General features: G+C 33.2%; 1 long non-coding RNA gene across 2 annotated transcripts in view; it reads left to right on the forward strand.

Moving 5' to 3' along the window:
- The window catches only part of LOC118191502 (uncharacterized), a 179286-nt gene that overhangs the window by 17907 nt on the left and 139137 nt on the right, over positions 1–22242 (forward strand). The gene's annotated exons all lie outside the window — the stretch shown is intronic.

The following is a 22242-nucleotide window of genomic DNA, read 5'->3' on the forward strand; positions in this document are numbered from 1 at the left end:
AAATATCCTGACATAATAAGAATCAGACTCCCAATATATTAGCAAAATCGGTGCTACTTTGGTAGACGGTTGCACGGATTTTTGGCGATTTACGTTGGCGCAATTGTTGATTGTTGGCGCGATTTCTACAAACGTCAGCCATCTTGAAAAACGCTGTTTTTACGCATAGTAAAGTATTCGAAACTTTAAAAAAAATAAATAAATATCGTTAGAAATAATGAATTAATTTTTTTGTTAAAAATGTCGTTTTTTAAAATGGCAGGCAAGTGTAAATAAATAAATACATTTACTATGAGTATAAAATACTAAAGTAAGGTTATTATTACTTTCATATAGCAAAGAAGAGAATAAAAACACCGCTATAAAAACATTGTGCCAACGTTTAATTAGATTAAAATATTACTGAAATTGAATATCGAAATAAAAAACATCATCCAACATTTAAAAGAATTAGAATATTATTAAATTTAAATACTTTAAAATACGTTATATAGAATATAATATATATATATATATTATATTATATAGAATAAATACATTTATTACGAGTATAAAATACTAAAGAAAGGTTAAATTATTACTTTCATATAGCATAGAAATAGAATAAAAATACACTATAAAAACATTGCGCCAACGTTTAATTGGATTAAAATATTACGTAGATTAAATATCGAATTAAAAACCATCATACCAACGTTTAAAAGAATTAAAATATTACTTAAATTAAATACTTTAAAATAAGTAAATAAGAACGCTTCGTACACTAGAGCTAAAATGACAGCAATTAGTTTATTGTCGGTAAAAAAGGAGAAATGTCTAATAATTTTCTTACCGTTACAGCGGTTATTTCTTCCAACATGACCACAATATCATATACGGCCGTCTCAGAATCGGCTCTTCTAACGGTCTTCATCTGTGATCTACATTTTCGCACTTCATTGAAGAAACAATTAGCGACGTTTCCTCCAAAACTTTAAAATAAATTTCCTCTGACCCTTGTAAGAATTTATAAATAAATCTTTAATTAGGAAAGTCAGGCTGGCGAAAATAAGGTCTCAAAGGACAATTTTTTGATTCCGAAACCAAAAATTCTTGGTACTTATCAAAAACAACATTCATCTATGAAGGAGACATTTTTGAAGGAATTCGAAGATATGAATTAAATTTTAAAATGGCGCGGTAATGCACAAATTTTCAGCAACCTATCAGGGAGCTGATTACAGCTCATTAATGCACAAATATTCTATAACCAATCAGAGAGCTGATTACATCACGCCTAGAATTAAAATTATTTAAATAATCATACATAATAAAATCATTTTAAAAAAGAAATGCAAAATTAAATTGTAGTTTAATATTTAACAACCATAAATAATGTTTAAAACATTAGATTAAATTTATAGATATTAAAACCAATTACTTTTAAAGTAAGGTGACGTCACTGATTACATCATCCACAGCATAAAATTCCATAAAATATGATAAAGAATAAAATTTTTATTTCAAATAAAAATGCAAAATTAAATTGATTTTTAATATTTAGAAGCCATAAATAATATTTAAAACACGGAATTTATGCATAATAACACGCATTATTTTTTAAATAAAATGTCAACAAAGTATCGGTTACCATAAATAACTTATCCGGCAATGGATTTACCATAAGTCGTATTACTCGCCAAAAGAAAAATTGCCAAAAACTCGCCAAAATCCGTGCAACCGTCTACCAAAGTAGCACCGCAAGTCAAATCCCATATGGATTATCTATTTACATAATACTTAAAAATGCAAATTTTCCAGGGCAATGATCTCCAAGACATCAACGCTACTGTATTTACGTAATACAATATTTTAATGACTATACTAAACATTTTGAGTTATATTATGTCACTTAACCTAAGTTTGTGTTATTATCCTCTTATGTTTAAATGTAACAACTCCGATGTATAACTCCAGTGTTACTTAGAAATAGCATATAGTCAATTCAAGTTTTTCATACTCTAGCTGTTTAGTGTATTGGCGCAATACCGGTAGTGAAGTTTCTGGTGCTCCGTGCAATTTTACCTGTTTAACTGTTATGTAATTTCACGGGTCCATCCAGTAGCTAATAATAATTGAAATGAATTTGCATTTATGGCTTTTAAATCGCTAAGTTGATAAATTAGTAACAAAATTAATTTGAAAGAAAAATTATCGTACACATACCTTATGCTACACTATGTACTATGTATTGTACACGTATCTTATGCTTTGCTGAGCGTCAATACGCCACCGCGTGAAAGATAAAAATATTTTAACTCGAGTAGTAGCGACATATTTCTTTCAGACCTTTCAGTTTCTTCATCAAAATTCGAAAGACAAATATTTTTGCCGAGTTACAGTACACTTCTTTTATATCGCTGACTTTAATGATTAAATTTGAAACGTAAATAGCAACAAAAAGAGTTAAAATTGCTAGAGTTTTTAATCAAAATTCCTTAAATTCAAACAAAAAGCTAAATAATTTTTTTAAAAAAATACGAAATTTAAAATTCTGACTTCAACATGCACATATTTGTGTAGAGTGAGTTCAAACTTTCGTAGCTCTATACCACTCAGCAAGGAACATACAAAACGTACATACCTATAGATTTTTCATTATTTAATAGTGGTGATAATAGCATGCATATTAGCTTATAACTGCTGTCGCGAATTTTGCATGAAAATAGCTGCGAATTGCGTGCATGCATTTTTAAAAGTATACATATCTAGATTTGTTTAAGAAGGCTGTTCAAGTATGCAAGAAAACGGATTAAATCGGCCGATTTAGCGGATGATATTACCTTCCCGCAATATCAACTAAATCATAAAACAAACTTTATAGGACATTTATATTATTTTCCTTCTCTTCGGACGGTATAAGGTTTTTGAAAACGTAACGTAATTAATAAGGATCTATCTTTTAAAAGAGCTAAAATGTCTGCTAGCAGATTCTACACTTCCAAGCGAAACTACAGTCAAAGTGAGTAACAAAAATGATTCTAAATTGCTTACTAATATGCATTAAATTTTGTTTAACCAGTAATTATATTTTAAAATTTTATATTTTAATATGCGTAGAAAGTATAAAGCGAATTTCACACTTGCTTTAACCACTTCATAATACTCCGTATCTCAAATATTTGTTACATATTTTTTCCTTTCAAGATAAACTTTCTGTCACACCAACCTCAGTTTACGATAGAAATATTCCTTTTCTCCCCTTTCACCAGCTGCCAACCGCCTACTTTTCACACTCAAGAATGTTGCGCAGCATCACCCTGTCCAGGAGAAAAAATTTCTTTATGTTCCTTAGTCTCTTATCTGAAAATTAACAAAGACGGTCCCCTAAAGGCACGCTTTCAGAGAGCAGTAGTTCACATTGCAATTCCAGCTGAAAAGGAGGTGAAAGTGCATTTCCATTTCTCGTCTTTTTAAATGAACTCTGGTGTATAAGATCCTGATACAACCGTGCTCTGGATAGAGCATGACAAATTTGGCCACAAATCTCTTTTCATTTTCGCTACATTATGGGGGTTGGAAAACACGAAGAGACGAGTCTCGCTCAACTCTGAAGAATTTGTCTCGTTGCTGACGCCTGAGGACACTTTTCAAATCGACGAGTCTGTCTCGGAAGGAAAACTGTGAAGGTGGTTAAAATTTAATTTCTATGGACCAGGGGCGTAGCTAGAGGGGAGCAAGGGGTGGCATCTGTCCCCGGGCGCAGAATCCAAGGGGCGCCAAACTGATGTTACGACATTTTAGAATTAAACGTTTTCCATCCTTGGAAAGCAGTAGGGGGCGCGAAATCTTCAGTTGTCCCTGGGCGCTGAAAACCCTAGCTACGACTCTGCTATGGACAGTAAATTATTTTTCAGTTATTTTTCAACATATAGTCAAACCCTGATGTGATTCTTGAAAACTGTCATTAGATCGAGGTTTGTCTCAGCTCAGTCTGGGATATATACCTTTATAAGGTACATATACGTTATATAAACGGTATATAAGCGTTAGGAAACGCTAAAGTCCTTCTTTAAGCTTACCAAGCGCACAACAATTTGGTGTTGTGCACATACACGCGACATATCTATTATGTGTGTTCTCAGAATGCAAAGTTGTGTAATTGGCAACTATAAAGAATACTAATATATTAAATGCAAGATAATTTATGATCCGCAGATACCTTTAATGTAATGTATATTAACATCTTTACTGCAAGATACTTTCCCGTTGGTTTTATACTTTTCGAATGGAATCAATGAAAATAAACTTTTTTTAACAGGAGTTTTATTGTATAAGCAGCGTTAATAAATTCGAGAGGTTAATATAAAATTTATTCATTTTTCATAACATTTCATAGCATATAGATTTTATTGGATTTCGCAATTTTTCATTATTTAACTCTTTCATTTAGAGTATAAAATCTGGTCTTCTTAGGGAGCATATACTAAAAACTTTAAAAAAATACTATTGAAGAACTACTTTCTAGCCTTGTGAAACAAAATAAAGCCAGAAGAGGGTCAGAGGAACCCTTTTATTCGAACACAAACTTAACAAATACCCAACTTGGGTTTACACAAGCCAAGCACTTCTGGCTTAACAGAAATACGTAACCTTGAACAAATTAAAAATGTGGTAGATTAGCCTAACGGCTCACAGGATAATTTAACGCGCAGGCAAGGCTCTGGCTTGTAGAAAACCGGCGAGACAAAGCCGAATGGATAGAAGCACTCAACGTCACAGAATCAAATCGCTAATAATCACGCCACAACGTGGCCTGGAATAAACAGACATGCTCTAAAACTAACTTCCGAAACTCTTGCTTAAATAGCATTTCTCTCTACCTTAATCTGAATAAACGCTCGCTGTCTCATTTACCTTCTGGCATGAAAAGCATGGGTGAAAAGAGGGTAATAGGAAAATAGTAAAACTTAAACTATTAGTTAAAAATAAATATATAAACCTCACAAGAGAAAAACTTTCCTTCTCTTACATTTTAATGCATTGTAAACTTCAGAGCTGAAGCCTGACGACACTTGCATGAAATCCCAGTCAGTAATTTGGTTTCATGATTTCATGATATGTATAATCTTGAGGTTTTGCTGTATGTTTGCTGGTGCCATGATGTTTACATCTTTAATCTTCTGGAAAAATATTCTTTAATTTGTCTAAATTATCTTTATTTTTTCCCAATAAATATTAGTATTTGAGTTTTCTGTATCGGCAATTTCATATGTATTATGCGGTAATGAAATCAATTTTCTGCAGCATTGCAATAAATCTGATTTTCGATTATGTGCTTAAATATATCCCTTTAAGTAAACAATAAAAACAAATTATTAATGCTTAATATATACTGCACTAAAATAATAAACTAACCTTTTTAAAGAATATAAATTTGAAATTTCCTCGCTTATCCCCCCCTTTCATATTTTCGCTCCAGCGTTTTAGCGACAGGTTCTGAAAGATTTTAAAATATTCCTGTAATTTTCTCCTTCCTCATTGCTTTCAGAGAACGAGCTTCCCTAAATTTTAAAATAGACTCATCCACGTAATGATTATTTTCGACATACTAAGAATGACTACTTCACAAAATATCTGCGAAGGTCACGTTGACCCTTTTCCTTCTAATTGTTGAACCTTATGTCATCCTAACAGAAGAACCGACCCATCATAGCGAAGCAAACTCGAGCTGATATTCAGTATACAATTTCGAAATTTCTTTTTGTGAGTAAGCTACACATTCACCTTCTCTAATTATTTATGGATATTTGAGGTCTAAGGAGCAGCATAAACAACAATAAGACGGACCAGATAAAGGGAAGTAGAAAAGATGGCATCTTAGTAGACATTGCTATATTAACATTCCTATATAATCCAATTGAAATCTAGGTTTCTTTTAGAGAAATAATATTGTGATAGCTACGTATAATATAGTGATAGTTAATATACTGATTGTGATATAGTTGTTGTTAGTTACCCGTAATATTGTGGCAGTTCATTCATGACTACTTTTCATTTGTTAAGTTCTTATTGTAACCGCGTTCTTCAGAAAATAAATTATTAGTCCAAAGGGGCTTTGTCCCTGAAGGACTATTGTTTTCGTTTTGCGTTGAATCACTATAATGTCCGTTTCACTTTTCAAACTGTTACCACCCAATGTTAGAGTCCTGCATTATATTTGAAGAAATTAAATAATGAAAAATCCGCATAAATGTATGTCTGTTTCTCGCATTGTGATAAAACTACGGTACACAGAGCCATCGAATTTTGAATGACGTAATACTCCTATGAATATGGGCATCTGGAAGCCCAAATTTGAAATTTGGAATTTGTTTTATTATCAATTTCATATTTTGTAAACCTTTAACGAATTTTTGATTAACAAACTCAAGGATTTAAAAGCGAGCAATGGCAACACTGGGCAGAAAAAGTATTTTTATCTCCAGCGTGCGAGACTGTGTATCGGAGATTCTAAAGATAGGCTCATTTTAAAATTATTTTGCGACATTGCTATTGAACTGAAATTTATGGTTTAAGTGCAAAGAACGTGATATTTAATAAATAAAGGCAACACACAAAATGTTAAAAAAACGCCGCTTTGGACGTAATTTAAAATCTGAATCTTTTTTTTTTTTTTTTTTTTCGTAATTTTCTCTTCTCAATTTTTGGACGATAAAATTAATTAAAAATGCTCTGAAAGCTCTCAGATTTTAGATTACGCTCAAAGAGCTTTTTTTTTTTTTTTTTTTTTTTTTTTTTTCCCTTGTTTACACACACACGTTTCCAGAGCATTTCGGCTAATGTCCTTTTGGGCTAAGAATATTTAAAAACTGCATACGTAGCGTGTCATGTGAATCAGATTAGGCGTATCATGTACGTCGATTAGCGGGCTTTGATATCTGTTCCTTTGCTTCGGATCCCCTACAACTCTATACATTTCCTTAAACCAAGAATGTACAGTTTGCCTACGATAGCTGAAAATATCAACACAAGCATGCGCCTTTGGACTAATTTATTTACAATGTAAAATTGATGAATGCGATTTGCAAGGGAGAGATAAGGTCATTGAGTTACCATGTTACTCTTCACTAGCTGAGCTTCCTAGCCAACAACAATACCGAGAAGTTATTTTTGGCGGAGTACCAACCAATGTTACATTACCGTTGGTCAAAGAATACCATCAAAGTCAAAGAGAATACTAGGAGAGACATTACGTGTTCTTAAATCCTTCGAAATTCGAACATGAGTCATAGAAATCAGCCTTTACAACAGTCATAGAAATCAGCCTTTACAAAATTACAATAGCAGTTAAGTATTGTCTGTTGTAATGTAAAAGCAATAAATATTTCAATAGTTATTTAGTTCACCTGCATGCATGAAAAATCTGACCTAGATTTTGAGAGCCCTGGCCCAGAACTGGCACAAGACAAATGTTTATGCATATAACTCTAAGGAAAAAATAGTATATTACAGTTCTAAATTCATTACGGATAAGGCGGGATTTGATGAACCAGAGTTCCAGGGAATGCCTAGTTAAAGATTAAACATAACTGGAAATGAACAATTAATAGGAAAATAATTAAATTAAAAGTCATGAATCTTAGAAAAGAGGTTAAATGTGATAAAGCATAATTAATAACTGCAATGGCTGTCTGATGGCAGGTTGTTGACAGCAACTAGAAAGAAAAATTTAAAGCCTTAAATAGTGAGATAAATTGAAAGTAAATAAATTAGCAACTGCTAATTTACGAAGTAATCATAGTGGTGAATCCTATACCTGACTGACTACTCCGTAGTGCCGTTGTAATTTATTCACTTTTTCAGCTGTCATGTTGTTGTACTTTCATAGGCTTCAGTACCTTGAATTGTCTTAGATAGGACTTTGTAAGAAAGAAAATAATTCTTTTTTGAAATAAAGCAAAATATTTTATATGCAAAGAGTTTTTTTTTTTTTTTTTTTCTCTTTGGAAAAATGATATCAGTCTTACTTCAACTGCTGCATATAATGGAACCCTAACGCATCAATTCTAAAATTCCTGTCCTTTTTTTAATGTAAAAATCATCAAGGAAAATTGATTTCGATGGAAAAGTCACTTTTAGCTGCAAATCCCCAATCATTCTCCGGGAGACAAATTGCTTTAAAAATGAAGCAGAAAGAAAAAGTGCCATATATGGAGGGTTGATTTTTAATGCATGATTTTCTGCTTTTGGTTTTTTTCTGGTGGATCCTCCTTTTCATTGCCGATGCTCGCTACTTAGTTTCGAGTTTCTGTCTTCTTTTCTGGATATAAACTTCGAAATGCAATCCGAATTGAACTATTACATCACTCCAATTTTTTAATTTTTCTTTTCTTTATTTAATTACTTAATCACCTTATAGTGTTTGACTTGCTTTAGTAGCATAAACCTGGTGCCAAACTCCTGACAGGTTTAGAACGAATTATCGCTTGGACATAAGTTAACAACAACAGAATCTTGAAAAGATTCTGACAACCCTTTTATTAAAACCGAACTTTAAAAAATAAAAGAAAATCTGAAAGGTTTTAGATTTAAAATACGTCCAAAGGGGCATTTTTTCAACATTTTGTGTGTTACCTTTATGTATTAAATATCATGTTCTTCACACGTAAACCATAAAATTCAGTTCAAGAACAATATCGAAAAAAAAAAAAAAAAAAAATCTGAAATGTTTCAGATTTTAAATTACGTCCAAAGGGGCGTTTTTTAACATTTTGTGTGTTACCTTTCTTTATTAAATATCATGTTCCTCGCACTTAAACCATAAGATCCAGTGCAACAGCAATATCGCAAAATAGTTTCAAAACGAGCATATCTTTAGAATTTCCGATACAGAGACTCACGCGCTGGAGATAAAAATGTTTTCTCTGCACAACGTTGCCATTGCTCGCTTTGAAATCCTTGAGTTTGTTAATCAAAAATTCGTCAAAGTTTTAAGAAATAGGAAATCGATCATAAAACAAATTTCAAATTTCAAATTTGGTCTTCCACATGCTCATATTCGTTGGAGGATTACGTTATTCAAAATTCGATGACTCTATGTACCGTTATTTTATGACAGTGTGAGAAATATACATACATTTACGCAGATTTTCATTATTTAATTTCTTCAAATATAATGCAGGACTCTAACATTTTGTTGCAACAGTTTGAAAAGTGAACCGACATTTATGAGTCCGACGCAAAATGCCAAAACGAAACTAATAGTCCTTCGGGATTCAAATCCCTTTGGACTAAAAAAAAAATTATAATGAGCATATCTTTAGAATTTCCGATACATAAAGATAAAAATGTTTTTTCTGTACAACGTTGCCATACGCTCGCTTTGAAAGCCTTGCGCTTGCTAACCAAAAATAAATTTAAAAGTTTTACAAAATATGAAATCGATATTAAAACAAATTCCAAATTTCAAATTCGGGCTTCCAGATGCCCATATTCTCAGTAGGATTACGTCATTCAAAATTGGATGGCTCTAGGTACCGTTGTTTTATCACAATGCGAGAAACATACATACATTTATGCAGATTCTTCATTATTTAATTTCTTCAAATATAACACAGAGCGATAATATTTAGTGGCAACAGTTTGAAAAGTGAAACGGACATTCAGAGTGATTTGACGCAAAATCGCAAAGCGAAAATAATAGTCCCTCAGGGAGAAAACCCCTTTGGACTAATAAATCCATTTCTCGTGCTTGAGAAGATCAACTACCATTTGCGTCTATGTAACTTAAAGAAACAGGTACAGGTAGAATCTAGGCCAGCACCTCCGTAACGCCACAGGTAATTGGGATATTGCTGAACCTAGCTAAGTGTTAAACTCCTGCCCCAATTTTGAATGAAGAATACACCGGGGGAAGGGCCGATCCAAGCGTCTCCCGCCCGTCTTCCGCTACTATGAATCTCTCGAGAGGACTTTCGGCTCTCAGTGTATTTTGAGTGCCCCTATGATGCACGGACACTATACGCATACAAACACCCATCCGGGATTCGAACCCGGGACCATTGATACAGCAGTTAGTGTCACTAACCATTACACGGGCTGGACGGCGTTGAGCAATACAGGGAATATAATACATACATATTACGTATAATGCGGGGAAGAGATTGTACATGAAATCTCAGACAATTCAGCCATCCAAAAATTGAAATGATCCTTCAAATGTCCTTCCTAAGACGGAAGGTGAAGTTCCGCCAATCAGTATTGGATTGTGGAGTATGTGATTTACCGGAAATGAAGCTTTAAGACGAAATTACAGAGTTTAAATTGGACCCAATTTCACTTTTCGAAAGAACAGAATTTGTATAAACATTAATTTAAAAGAATGGATTGTGATCGTGAGATTGCTGACAGATTACTTACGATTCACTTCAAGTAACAGTCAATTCAGAAGATATAACGAAGTCTAGTGGTCAACGATTATACAGCTGATTTAACGCGAAGTTGGCTCAAAATTTCTCACCAGCGTAGCAGTTTAAATGTCGGCAACAATAACTTAAAGCCGAAGAATTACAATCTTATCAGAGCTGGCGAACCTAGTAATCAGAATTACAATTACCGAAGAATTACAGTTTTATCAAAGCTGGCCACTCCTGGGCCCGAGAGGTAAAAGCACGCTTTGTCTTACAATCCCCAAACCTTCGACTTAAATACTTTCAAACTGATTTGCATTCTGATGAGGAAAAGGAAAGGAGAAGTGATAGTAAAGCTGAAATTATGAATAACTGGTTAATTTAAATAATAATAACTCTATAACCTAATAACGTGTATTGCAGTATTCCATATATTTCTTAGGTTTACAAAGAGAGAAAGTATATAAAGATATTATAGTAAAAACTGATTTGCATTCTGATGAGGAAAAGGAAAGGAGAAGTGATAGTAAAGCTGAAATTATGAATAACTGGTTAATTTAAATAATAATAACTCTATAACCTAATAACGTGTATTGCAGTATTCCATATATTTCTTAGGTTTACAAAGAGAGAAAGTATATAAAGATATTATAGTAAAAATGTTGCATTTATTCATTTTCCAAAACACACCACAGGCCTGTAAGTGAACGAATGAACAAAGCGTTAAGATTTTTCAATGTTTTCCCTTTCTCGGAAAGGGGGGGTAATTTTCTGCCTGTTTTCGAGAAAATCGATATTATTAAATATAAGGAAATTATGTTTCATTTTCCTATAAGTAGTTATTTAAATAACCAATCACTACAATTATCTATCACCTACTATTGTAGTGATATCTATCACTACAATTAGATACAGACAGTTGAAGCAGTAGTATAATACAGATAAAAATCAAGATAAGAATCCGAAATATGTCCCATTTACCGGCTTATTTAACGTTATATAGGCTAAAAAATAATATTTAAGAAAAAAATTCAAATTTGCATCAGGCTTCACTGCGATAAACATCAAATACTGTAAGTACTTTTCAGTTTTAACCTAAATTAAAATTAAATGTGATACTGCATATTGTACCTTATTGCAGTGACGTAAACGGATAAAAGAAACTTACGGTTAAAAAATGACATGTAATCGAGTTTCCAGTGTATTGCATTTTAAATTTTTTTTTTTTTTTTTTTTTTTTTTTTTTTATTGTTTAATACGGGAGATATAAAAAATGAGTAATGCGCTCGCCGGGGCTCGAACCTGGACGTCTCGAATAGGGGCCGAGAGTGGCTACCGGTACACCACGAAGGCATGCAGAAAGGAGAAGAAAATGCCTCATACTTTAATTACAAAGAGCAATAGGAATGCAAGTATAGAAATTATATTTGTTTAAAACGTACGTGTTTTATGAGTTTTATATTATGTACTCATTAAATAGTAAATAAAATTTGGTAAGCAACAGAAACTCAGAAATTTATTCCTATTACTTTGGAAGTGAATTTTCAGTAATAATTAAAAACGTTGCGTTTTGTAACATCGAAAAGATCTTTTTAAAAAAAGAATAATTAAAAAATGACTAAATTTCTTTAAAAAACTAAAAGCATATTTAGTTGAACATATCAGTGGATTTTTTTGGGGGGGGCGGGGCGTGCGAAGTATGAATTTATTAGCAAATAGAATTTGAACTAACTTTGTGTGAATTTAATTGTAGCAAATATCTGCAACTCTGCGTTTACTGTTTTTTTGCCAGTCACTTATAAAAGCTTAAATCTTTGAGTGACAGTCAGATATTTGTCATCAAAATCAGATTTTAATTTTCTTAAGTTTGTAGTCAAAGATAAATTTCTTGCAGAAAAAATATTTGTTCTGTTGGAAGGAATTTGTTCAATATATTTATCAACATCAAATTAGAAATATATTAGTTGCTTTCAAAATGCCCATTCTGGAGGAATACCGTTTCCTATTCAGGAGAATTTTTTAAAGAAGCTAAAATTTGTTTATATTTTTATTAAAAATTCGAATTTAGAAGAACTATAAAAACTAATGTAGTATTATAGTTTTATTTTTCTTGTTTTGGTTTTCATATTCATTTTTAATTTCAGTCAAACGTTTTTGAGACAATTCGTTGTCAGTTTTTTTATTAAATTTGTAAACAAAACTCTCAGCGTCTCTCCTTCAGTTAAAAGTGTTAAATTAAAGTTCACTTAATTAAAATTCAGTTAAAAGTATCTACTTTAAAATTTGATAATTCTGCTAACAGCTTTTTATGTGCGATAACTAAAACTTCATGCAGTTTTCTTTTCACTTTTGTCACTTAATTCTACAATACAAGGCCTACCAGCGGCCAAGTCGCTGAACATTGGTAGTTCGGTTGAAATCCAGAAAAGGAGTTGGCTGTATGGGTGTTTTTGTGGTTTTCCCCCCATGTGTAACATGTATCCGAGACAGTTTCCCTTGAAGAGTCGTCCAAGAAGACATCCCTCCTTTTATGCAGATAGCCCTCGAGGCTTTGCCATTATCACATAAACCAAACCTATGATACAAAATCTAATATAACTCTTTTCGTGCATCTTCATTTGAAAATTTTTGTAAACCAGTATTTCTTCTAACTGATAATTTTTTTAATATTTTTGCCATCTTCAAATGACATTTTAAATTACTTACGTACTCAAGAACAATTCACGAAAAAAAATACTTAAATTAATTTTTACAGTTTTTCATTTACCGTAGGATAATTTTAGCAAATTTATCGAGAAGCTACGCACTTTTGCAAAGCATGAAAATTCAAAAACTTCATTTTTTTTTCCCCGAAAAGTTCTCAATTAGAAACATTACGAATGGATAAAGCCTTGAGAGTTGTCATCGACCTCGTCTTCCAGTAGTCGAACAGACTTAGAACGAGCAGCTTTCGTAGTTTTCCATACCTCAATTATCCGAGCCTGTTTAACCGAATTTCTGTTAACTTGGGCCCATTAAGAGTATTCGAATGATTTATTTTTTTTACTTTCTAAATAGCTAATACTACATAAACTTTACATACAGTAATTTTAGTATTATTTTTAACAAATTGTTTCCCGGGGCTAGTATTTCATGAATAATTTGGGATAACTAGGATAAAGTCTTTTAGAGTCATTAAGATTTTTTTTTAAAGCAGGAGACTGGAAGAATTAGTCATGTCGTCGTCAGGACTCAAAACTGGATATCTGGAATACCCGCCGAGTGTGCTACCGTTGTAAGAATTTTAAGTTTTACTGAAGTTTATTTTATTTTAAAACTTTACTATCTTCTCTTATTTTCCACTTCCGCCAAGAATTAAATGCGTTAACTTGTTTATGTAAACTGTACTTGCTAACGCCCAAGTATTTAAGTTGTGGCTTTTTGCCAAGAGTTAGAGAGGGAAAGTGAGCCGCCTTGCCACTGCATTCCGCACGAGTTTTCCATCAACTGCCGTCTGCTTTTAAGGCCGGAGGTTTAGTCCTCTTGATATTTAAAATGCATTGTAGTTTCGGCAGTTTACGTACTACATACGTAATAATTTAAAAGGCCAGTCTTAGAGTTAGGCATTTGTGTAAACTAATTCAAAGTTAGCTCTTATTTAAAATTTTAGTTTGTATTTTTTTATAGTTTTACGTTCAGACCACAAGTGGTTGGTTTTTGTATCTCGAAGTGAGCGAGCACCCGTACTATCGTGGACAATAAAGAGTAAAGTTAACCCTTCCTGCTTGTGTCGTCCATTCCACACATATTTGAACACAGCTTGAGTAAGCTTTCTGTTCCTATTCAGGACATATCATGTTCCCGAAACAAATCAAAAGGAATACAATTCCTGACACCGTTACACCACGAAAGCATGCAGAAAGAAGGGAGAGAACGCTCGCTTTAAAGACTTTATAAGAAGACGCCTTCACAGTGGTGTCATCATATTGGTATTGGTAATTTTACGCAGTCGCCCTGTGCTCATGAAGAAGAAGCTCTTCATAGTAATATTTCTGCATAAAAGAACTAGTATCGTTATAACGATAAACGCTCATCATAAAAAAAAGCTTGCTTCATAATAAAGGAGCCGGTACTGTTATGTTCTGGGCACCATCAGGATTAATATACTACAAGGTTTTTCTCTTGTATGACGTCACTGACTTCTAATCTGCTCAAAAGCAGCTGCTCCCTTTGTGGTCTCTTTCTCCCACTTCTGTAAGTAAGTGACATCAGGGTTGGGAAGAGCATAACCTTGCTGACCTTGGACCCGAAGTCGAATTTTAGTTTGCTACTCTGCTTGAATGCAAATGAAAATCACATTTGTATAGCTGCACGAAGAGGCCATCACTTTTACGAAGATTGCTTTTTTTTTTTTTTTCTATTTACTTTCCTCCTGGTCTGCGTAACGATGCCTTATCAAAAAGTCCTAGCACCTTTATGCTGAGTCTTCTGATACAAGCACTAAATAAGCAGGATTCTCCTATCGAAAGCTTCAGGATTGGTAGGCTAAACAAACCTTTAGAGCTAAATACGGGCCCTCGCTTTCCCTTATTAAAAGCACGCCCTAATGTCTGTCATCTGCCGCTGATGGTTTCAAACCCCGCTGATTACCGCAGAAAGGGGAGAAAAGGGGGGGGAACTGACGAAAAGACAGGGGCAGGGTGGGTTAGAGAAAAAGTTATGAGGAGCTCTAGGGAACGAATAGCGAACCCGCTCTCTAATTGAGCATTTATTGATTCCATAACTCAATTTGAGCACAAAGCGTGGGTGTAGCTCATAGAAATCACTTAATCACGATTATAAATGGTTACAGCGGAGAGCAAAAGCTTCGGGGAGACAAGCGGTGTATGTCAACTCGAGACGCATGACAAAATTTTTCAAAAGCCTCTAAAAGTTGATATTTTATGTGACGGTCTAGAATAACGTACGTAAACAGGAGAGAACTCTCTCCTGAAACTGAAAAGTGAGCATCTGATCATCACTCTTAGGTAGAAATTACATTCTACAAAAGTTTTTGGTAAGTGCGAGGAGCAAATTCTCGCTAAGGAGTTTGTGTACATATTATATTTTGAGAGATAAGTACCTTGTAGAGAATAAGAAAGCAATCACTTGTAAACAGTTGCTGTCAAACATTTTTACAATAGCTGCCATTTATTCTTTTTCGGACTTGTAAATTCATACACTATGTCATTCCAGAAATTCTTCAAATTTGAAGGATATTTACATGTTTATGTGAACAAGCTACAATTTTTCTATAGCTAAAAAACACTCGTAAAGCATTTACTTGATTTCATGTCCTATGTATTCTGCAGTTACTTCTATTGTTAAAAAAAAAAAAAAAAAAAAAAAAAAAATACAACATAAAATATTGGGTAATACTGTTCATATGAATGTGAGAAAATTATAGTAAATGGGATATTTTGCCGTGATTTGATGAATATTTTGAATAATCAAAATTTAAAGAGTTATTTCCTTTCTTTCATATGAATAAAATGAATATAAAATGGATATGTATTCTGCCAAACGCTCATGAAATCTACCACATTAACAAATAAATGATCGATAACTGCATTTCTTAGGAGAGGAATTTCTGAAAAACAGAGATTTAACAGAAATAAATGCATAAAACAATTCATTAACGTGCATCATTAGTAACGGGAAAGTGTTTCTGAGTGTCCGAAACGACAAGGAGAGCGCACTTTTTTGAATTTTTGTAAATACTTGATGGCATCACAAAGTCATAAATTTCGTGGAATATGCAGTTTATATAAAACTATGTGTGATGCTCATGTAAACTGCAGGAGGGAAGCTCCTCAGTGTTAATTGGATTTTTATATATTTGCTAATATCTCCTTTTTTACTACACTTATTTGATTCTTCTTTTCACATTTCCAAATTTAGGTTCATTCCAAATAAAATTCGCCTATTTCTTATGATTTATTTTAAAAATTTGTATTTTTAAATAATTTTTATAAATTTTCCGAAAAACATTTTGTATTACAGCTTATAAAATTTTTAAGATCATCATAAAGTAGATCTATTTCTAGGCACATCTGCAAAAAATTGGAGTTTTTTTATTCAAAATTTTCTAAGATATACATGAATTTACATTTGAAATTTGGCATATTTGTTATAAACGATAATAACGCCAAATGTGGTTTACGGAGTTTGTTAAAATTATTTGAAAGTATGGAGGATGACTTTTTTCCGCTCGTCTGCAATGAAACAAAGGAAAGGAAAATAGGTTGCTATAAATTAAGAAGTTCACAAAGAGAATTATTCTTGGCGCAAACTGAAAAAAATTCGCCAAGATAAATTTTTGAATCTCTTCGTAAATTCCGTGCCAAATTTCACAAAATTTAATATTTAGGCATAATTTGAGTCGTAGAATCGAAATGTGGAAAGAAAATTTCATGTCATTTCAGAAAAAGTCCGATTTTGTGTCAAACTACCTATAGTAGAACAATTGGTGTATATAAATCTAATATATATCCTAAGTCCGTGTTTCGAGACATGAAAAATGCAATTTGAATTTCGTCAATGGGTTCACTAGAACGGGAGATATAGAACTGCCCCCCCTTTTTTGTACGCAGTGTACACTGTCGCTGATGAAAAAATATATAGGCTTTTAGAAAATATTCACGTATTTTCCATTATGATTGCAGTACTGACAAGTAAGGAAAGCATTTTGTACTGACTATTAATGGCGTACGAAATGGAATGGGGGAGAAAAAAATCTGAAAGCTTTCGGATTTTATATTATGCCCAAATGCGCGTTTTTTTAACGTTTTGTGTAACTATATGTAACTTTCGTAAAATAACTAAATGCGTATATTTCAAATAATATCTTCCCTCCGATGACTTCTATAATCAACATGTTAAGGGATGCTGCGGAGGGGGGGGGGGTTATTCAGTTTCTTTTCATCATAGGCATTTGTGAATATTCGGGATTTTTACTTTTTTGTACGAAGTAAAAGGAAGTATTGTAATCGCGAAAAGTTTCAGGCAGCATATTTCAACGAAAATATCCATTTTAACCGCTTTCGAATGTAATTTAATGGTGTATTTGCGTAATATCTGTACGTAAGGGACAGAATAAAAGACTCTTTTCCTCCAAAAAAATGATAAAACTGCTTTAAAATGATTTCTGAAGAGAATTTTTCGTGGCGTCTGTACGAACGTATGTACGTACGTACGTATCTCGCATAACTCAGAAACGAGTGGCCTCAGAACGTTGAAATTTTGTATATAGGACTACTATAACATGTAGATGTGCACATCGTATTTTGGCTGCAATCGGCAGCGCCAAACTTATATAAATATATTTATATATATATCCACTCTGTTACCCGGCTCAGTAATCACAGTTTCTTTACTCTTATATGTTTGTAAATTGTACATCTTTTGTTTTAAAAATGATTGAATTATGTTGTTCTTATCTTCCGGTTAACGTTTTTATGCCTTTAGTAAATCTGTAAGCAATATTTTTAGAATGATCAAAAAGTTTAAAATTGTTTAAGTGCCGCTAAGCCTAATAATGTTTTTGATGGCGGCCATTGGTTGTTTACATTTGAAACAGCAGGATAGCGGATTTGTTGCCAATCTAGAGAAACGTAGCTTCGCAACAACAAAGATAACGCCTTCATTTATTATTGCGAATTAAATCATGCTTAATCCTTTCTGGAATTTTTTCGAAGAAATAAGTGTTTAAGATTTTCTTCGTAATTTTTAATACAGATATTTTAAGTTTTTACGTATTTTTGCCTTGTCGCGAAGTGAGAATTGAATTAATTGAATGAGAAATACTCAATCGTCTGTGAAAAACTGTTTCTTTTTTGTTTTGTTTGCTAAATTTCTTTTATACATAGTTCTAGCTTTATTATAGTATTTGAATAGAACATGTGGCAACGATTAGATAATTCTTTAAATGATATAAATTTTGTGCATTCTGAGTTATAATATGAACGAAATATTATACTGTTAAGTGAACCTAGCGTCAGAGTGTCGCTATGGTAAACAAATAGAGTGAATTTTAAAGAATGCATTTATTCTGTTGTGGTTTATGCGCTGGCGAAGTAGATTTAATTCAATCCAATAAGTTTTAACGAAATGCAAGAAAAAATGCGTATAATTTAATATTTCGTACAAGGAAGTCATGGGGTGTACACATCAGATTTTTTTTTATTTTGCAACATAGTTCCAATTTTTTGGGAGCATTAGCGTTGTCTATATGTTTGTTCTCTTCTTCGTAAGATCATTTATAAATTTCTGACTCTCTTTAATTCTAAATTCTGTTCTTTTTCAAATGCTTGGAGATCTTGAAAAAGTGCGGGAGAGGAAAAATATTCTTCTTAGCAGTTCTCCTTTTGACAATAAATGAATTCTGAATTCGATTTGTATTCTTTAGCAGGTGACTTGGGAGGAATATATTTTAGGCATACGAATGTTCTGAACACAGAGCATAGTAAAAATTAAAATGTACCTAATATCGATGCATTTAATGCATATTATTTGATGCAAATATTTATATGCTGTGCATTTTCTGCATACATTTATTCAACTGTTTTTAAAAAAGTAACAGACCAGCATGTTTACAGAAGAGTTTTAATATTGAGTAAATGGCTATTTCGCTAATTTGGCGAGATATCGCCAGGCTTGCAACGGTTTTGGCGACTAATTTTCATCGTCGAACTTGGCGACATTTATTTCCGGTCCCTGTATCACCGTAATAGGTATTGTAATTGAATAACTGTAATTGATGTTTTGTATAACTGTAACTGTATTCGACCCTCGTATGCCTTCCAGTAATTTCCAGAAGCAGAAAGTACTAGAAATTTCTCTGCGGCCGGGTGAAAATTATATAATTCCGGAGAGAGGATCTGCTCTCAGTTATTGCTGTAGCTGTTAGTTCGGCGTGACTCGGAGTACTGAGATATCTTTGGCTTAAATTCGCTCTTTAGATGAACTTTGCTTTGAATTGTGTTTAACTTTCTTAGTAGTCTGAAGTGTAATTACTGATTGTACTCTGCGATAGTGTGAAGAGTTGTAAGACTATTTTTGTAGAAAGTTCCAGAAGCCAGCATCATCAAGCCAGCATCGATTTATCAAGCCAGCATCGATTTTGTGTGCATTCAATCTTTACCAACACGTACACGTGCTACAATGGCTTGAATTCGTATTACACATGGAGAAAACTACGAAACGTCTATGTTCCTAGACCTTCTGCGAGGATTTGAGCTCAGTTCGACTTACCAATCTTAAGTAGTCTTATGTAGCTTGCTATACAGAGTTAAAAATTACTCGTAAATATGAGTACATGCATTTCGTACGAAAATGCAAAAATAGTGTTTCAGTTAAAATTCAGATTTTCTTTCTTTTTTTTAATATATTTTCACTTTTAATTTACCGTTCTAGCTAATCTTTGGAATATGGTAACAGGTAGTTTGGCGAGATTTTGGTAAGGTGATAAAGGTTACTAGCTAGGACTTTAGCAGAGTACATGAATATAGTCAAGAGTGTGCGCAATGTCATTTTTGTGCAATTCTGAGATTTTTTTAAGTGAAAATAGGTCGACGTGTACATGGATGATACCGTGTATGTGCAATTCGTAAAAACGCGGCACGCAATGGGCGATTCTGCACTTTGTCCCAATTTCGCACCTAATCTTCGTCATGATTAAGCACTTTTGTTCCATAAAAGTTCTAGCATAAGCGTAATTCGGCTAGCAGATTGTTGGAAAAAAATGTTGGAAATGTTGAGTTAAAAAAAAAAAAAATGCCTTTACTTCGTGAAAACGAAATGGCGTCCAAACAAAAACTCGCAGGTTGCTGTAGCAGGGTTGGTCGCCAAATTTTCGCCAAGTTACCATAATCCAAAGATTAACCATTGTTCTTTATTCAAAAGCATATTTACTCAGGACTGTGAAACATTTCTGTGACATCGGATATTAAGAACGACATCGGATATTAAGAACGGTAGAACTCCAATTATCCGAATCAATTGGGACCAGACCCCATTTCGGATAATCAAAAATTGGGATAATTGGATTTTTCCGAAGAGAGGGTCTACGTACACTTCAATTAATTACTGTGTGTACTGTATGTTAAAAATGGAAGAAAAACTATTTTTAAAGAAAAAGAGGTTTTAATTAATTAAAATGAAATGGCAACACTTTCACGTACATGTTATATAACGTACAATACATTACCTACAAGTGTTGAAAGTCATTGCTTGCTGAACATCTTGGTCAAAGTACGCTGTTTGACTGTCTTCATCCATTTTCGGGCAGCCAAGTCGCGCGTTTTCTCGAAATGAGAAGTTGCATGTGGTGACACTCTGGATGACGCTCTATCCAGTTCAGCTCAGTTTTAAGGCCAGAAAACGCTTCACTAGCTGATTGTCTTGCGTCTGCTTCAACTTCGACAATAAGGTTATATTCTTCCTCGACACTTTCTTCTCTATAACGTCATCATTTAGAATTTGAGACTCAGGGTCTGATGAACCACTCACCATCCCTTCTGCTGTATCCTCAGCACTAATTTCCAGAAGTTTTCAAAAGAATATTTCTTTATTTCTCAACTGACATGTCATTCTCATCTTCTCATGTCTCTTCCCGTTCCTTTTGAGCTTCTTTTTTCTCCTTTTCTTTCTCATCTTCAGTTGATTCTGAAAAATTCTGAAATCCTGAAAGTGATTCGGATAATCAGCGATCCGGATAGTCAGAGTTCGGAAAACTGGAGTTGTACTGCATTGAAATATGACGGAACATTTTTCTTCCTAGCATCTAATACAATAATTTCTGAACTAACGTGTAGTTTTATCTGAAAAGATTTGAAATCTGAGCAATTGCATAGACGAAATTACATAAAAAAATCTCATTATCATTACGAAATGCATGAGAATAATTAGCAATTGAAACTCTTGAAATGCGAGGTTATAAATAGACAAACAAAAATTTTCATCCATGATTCGCAAAGAATTAATTAATTTAGAAATTGCAATTTTTAAAAAGTTTCTACGGCTTTAGAAAAATCTTTCTCTCACAAACGCCTTTAATTTGAAATATGTATGTATGAAAGTTAAAAATTCATTGCGATTAGATATTATTTCATTTCCATGCATTCTAAAAGGCGCGTAAATAGTTAGTAGAATTTGGAATAACATTAAGGGAAATAAATATGTTTTATTACGCATTATAATTATCTCCTATGACAATGCAGTTCTCCCAGCTTTTCCGTAGTGCATTCAATCTCTGGGAAAAATTTCCTCATTACGCTCTAACGCCAGTCATAACAACAACATTTTTAGCATCATCATGACATGTAAGAGTCCATATCACGAGGGTCTTTCAGGTTTTCAAATAGGAAAATCCCTTTGAAATTAAGTAGGGAAGGTGAGATAGCATTTAGAATCTTACAAACAGTTACAACCGCCGTTGTCTTCGCACAGCATGTTACGCGCATGGATATGATCATAAAGAATTCCCTTCGTCACCTTTTCCTCTTCGTTTACTCTTAATTTGTGGAGAACTTTTTCCATTAATTCTTTAATAATACCATGTGACTATTTTTCCACGCTTAAAGTAATCAATCATCATTAAACTGCTTTTCTATTTCAGAAAACAGTGGTCCAGTTTTGCCTATGATACTGATATGCACAGCTTCTTGCTCATAGGAGAATTATATATCTAGGTCATGCTTATTTGTTGTTGACCATTAGGATGGAAATGGTGAACTCATGTTTGTTCATAATCATATCTATATATACAAAGAAGAAAGTATGTGTGTTGGTCCTTTAATAACTCAATCACTACTATAACTATCGTCACCATACT

This window comes from Stegodyphus dumicola, chromosome 3 (genome assembly GCF_044657685.1).
Source record: "Stegodyphus dumicola isolate Sdum_Otavi_A_Nest chromosome 3, ASM4465768v1".
Classification (NCBI taxonomy): domain Eukaryota; kingdom Metazoa; phylum Arthropoda; class Arachnida; order Araneae; family Eresidae; genus Stegodyphus; species Stegodyphus dumicola.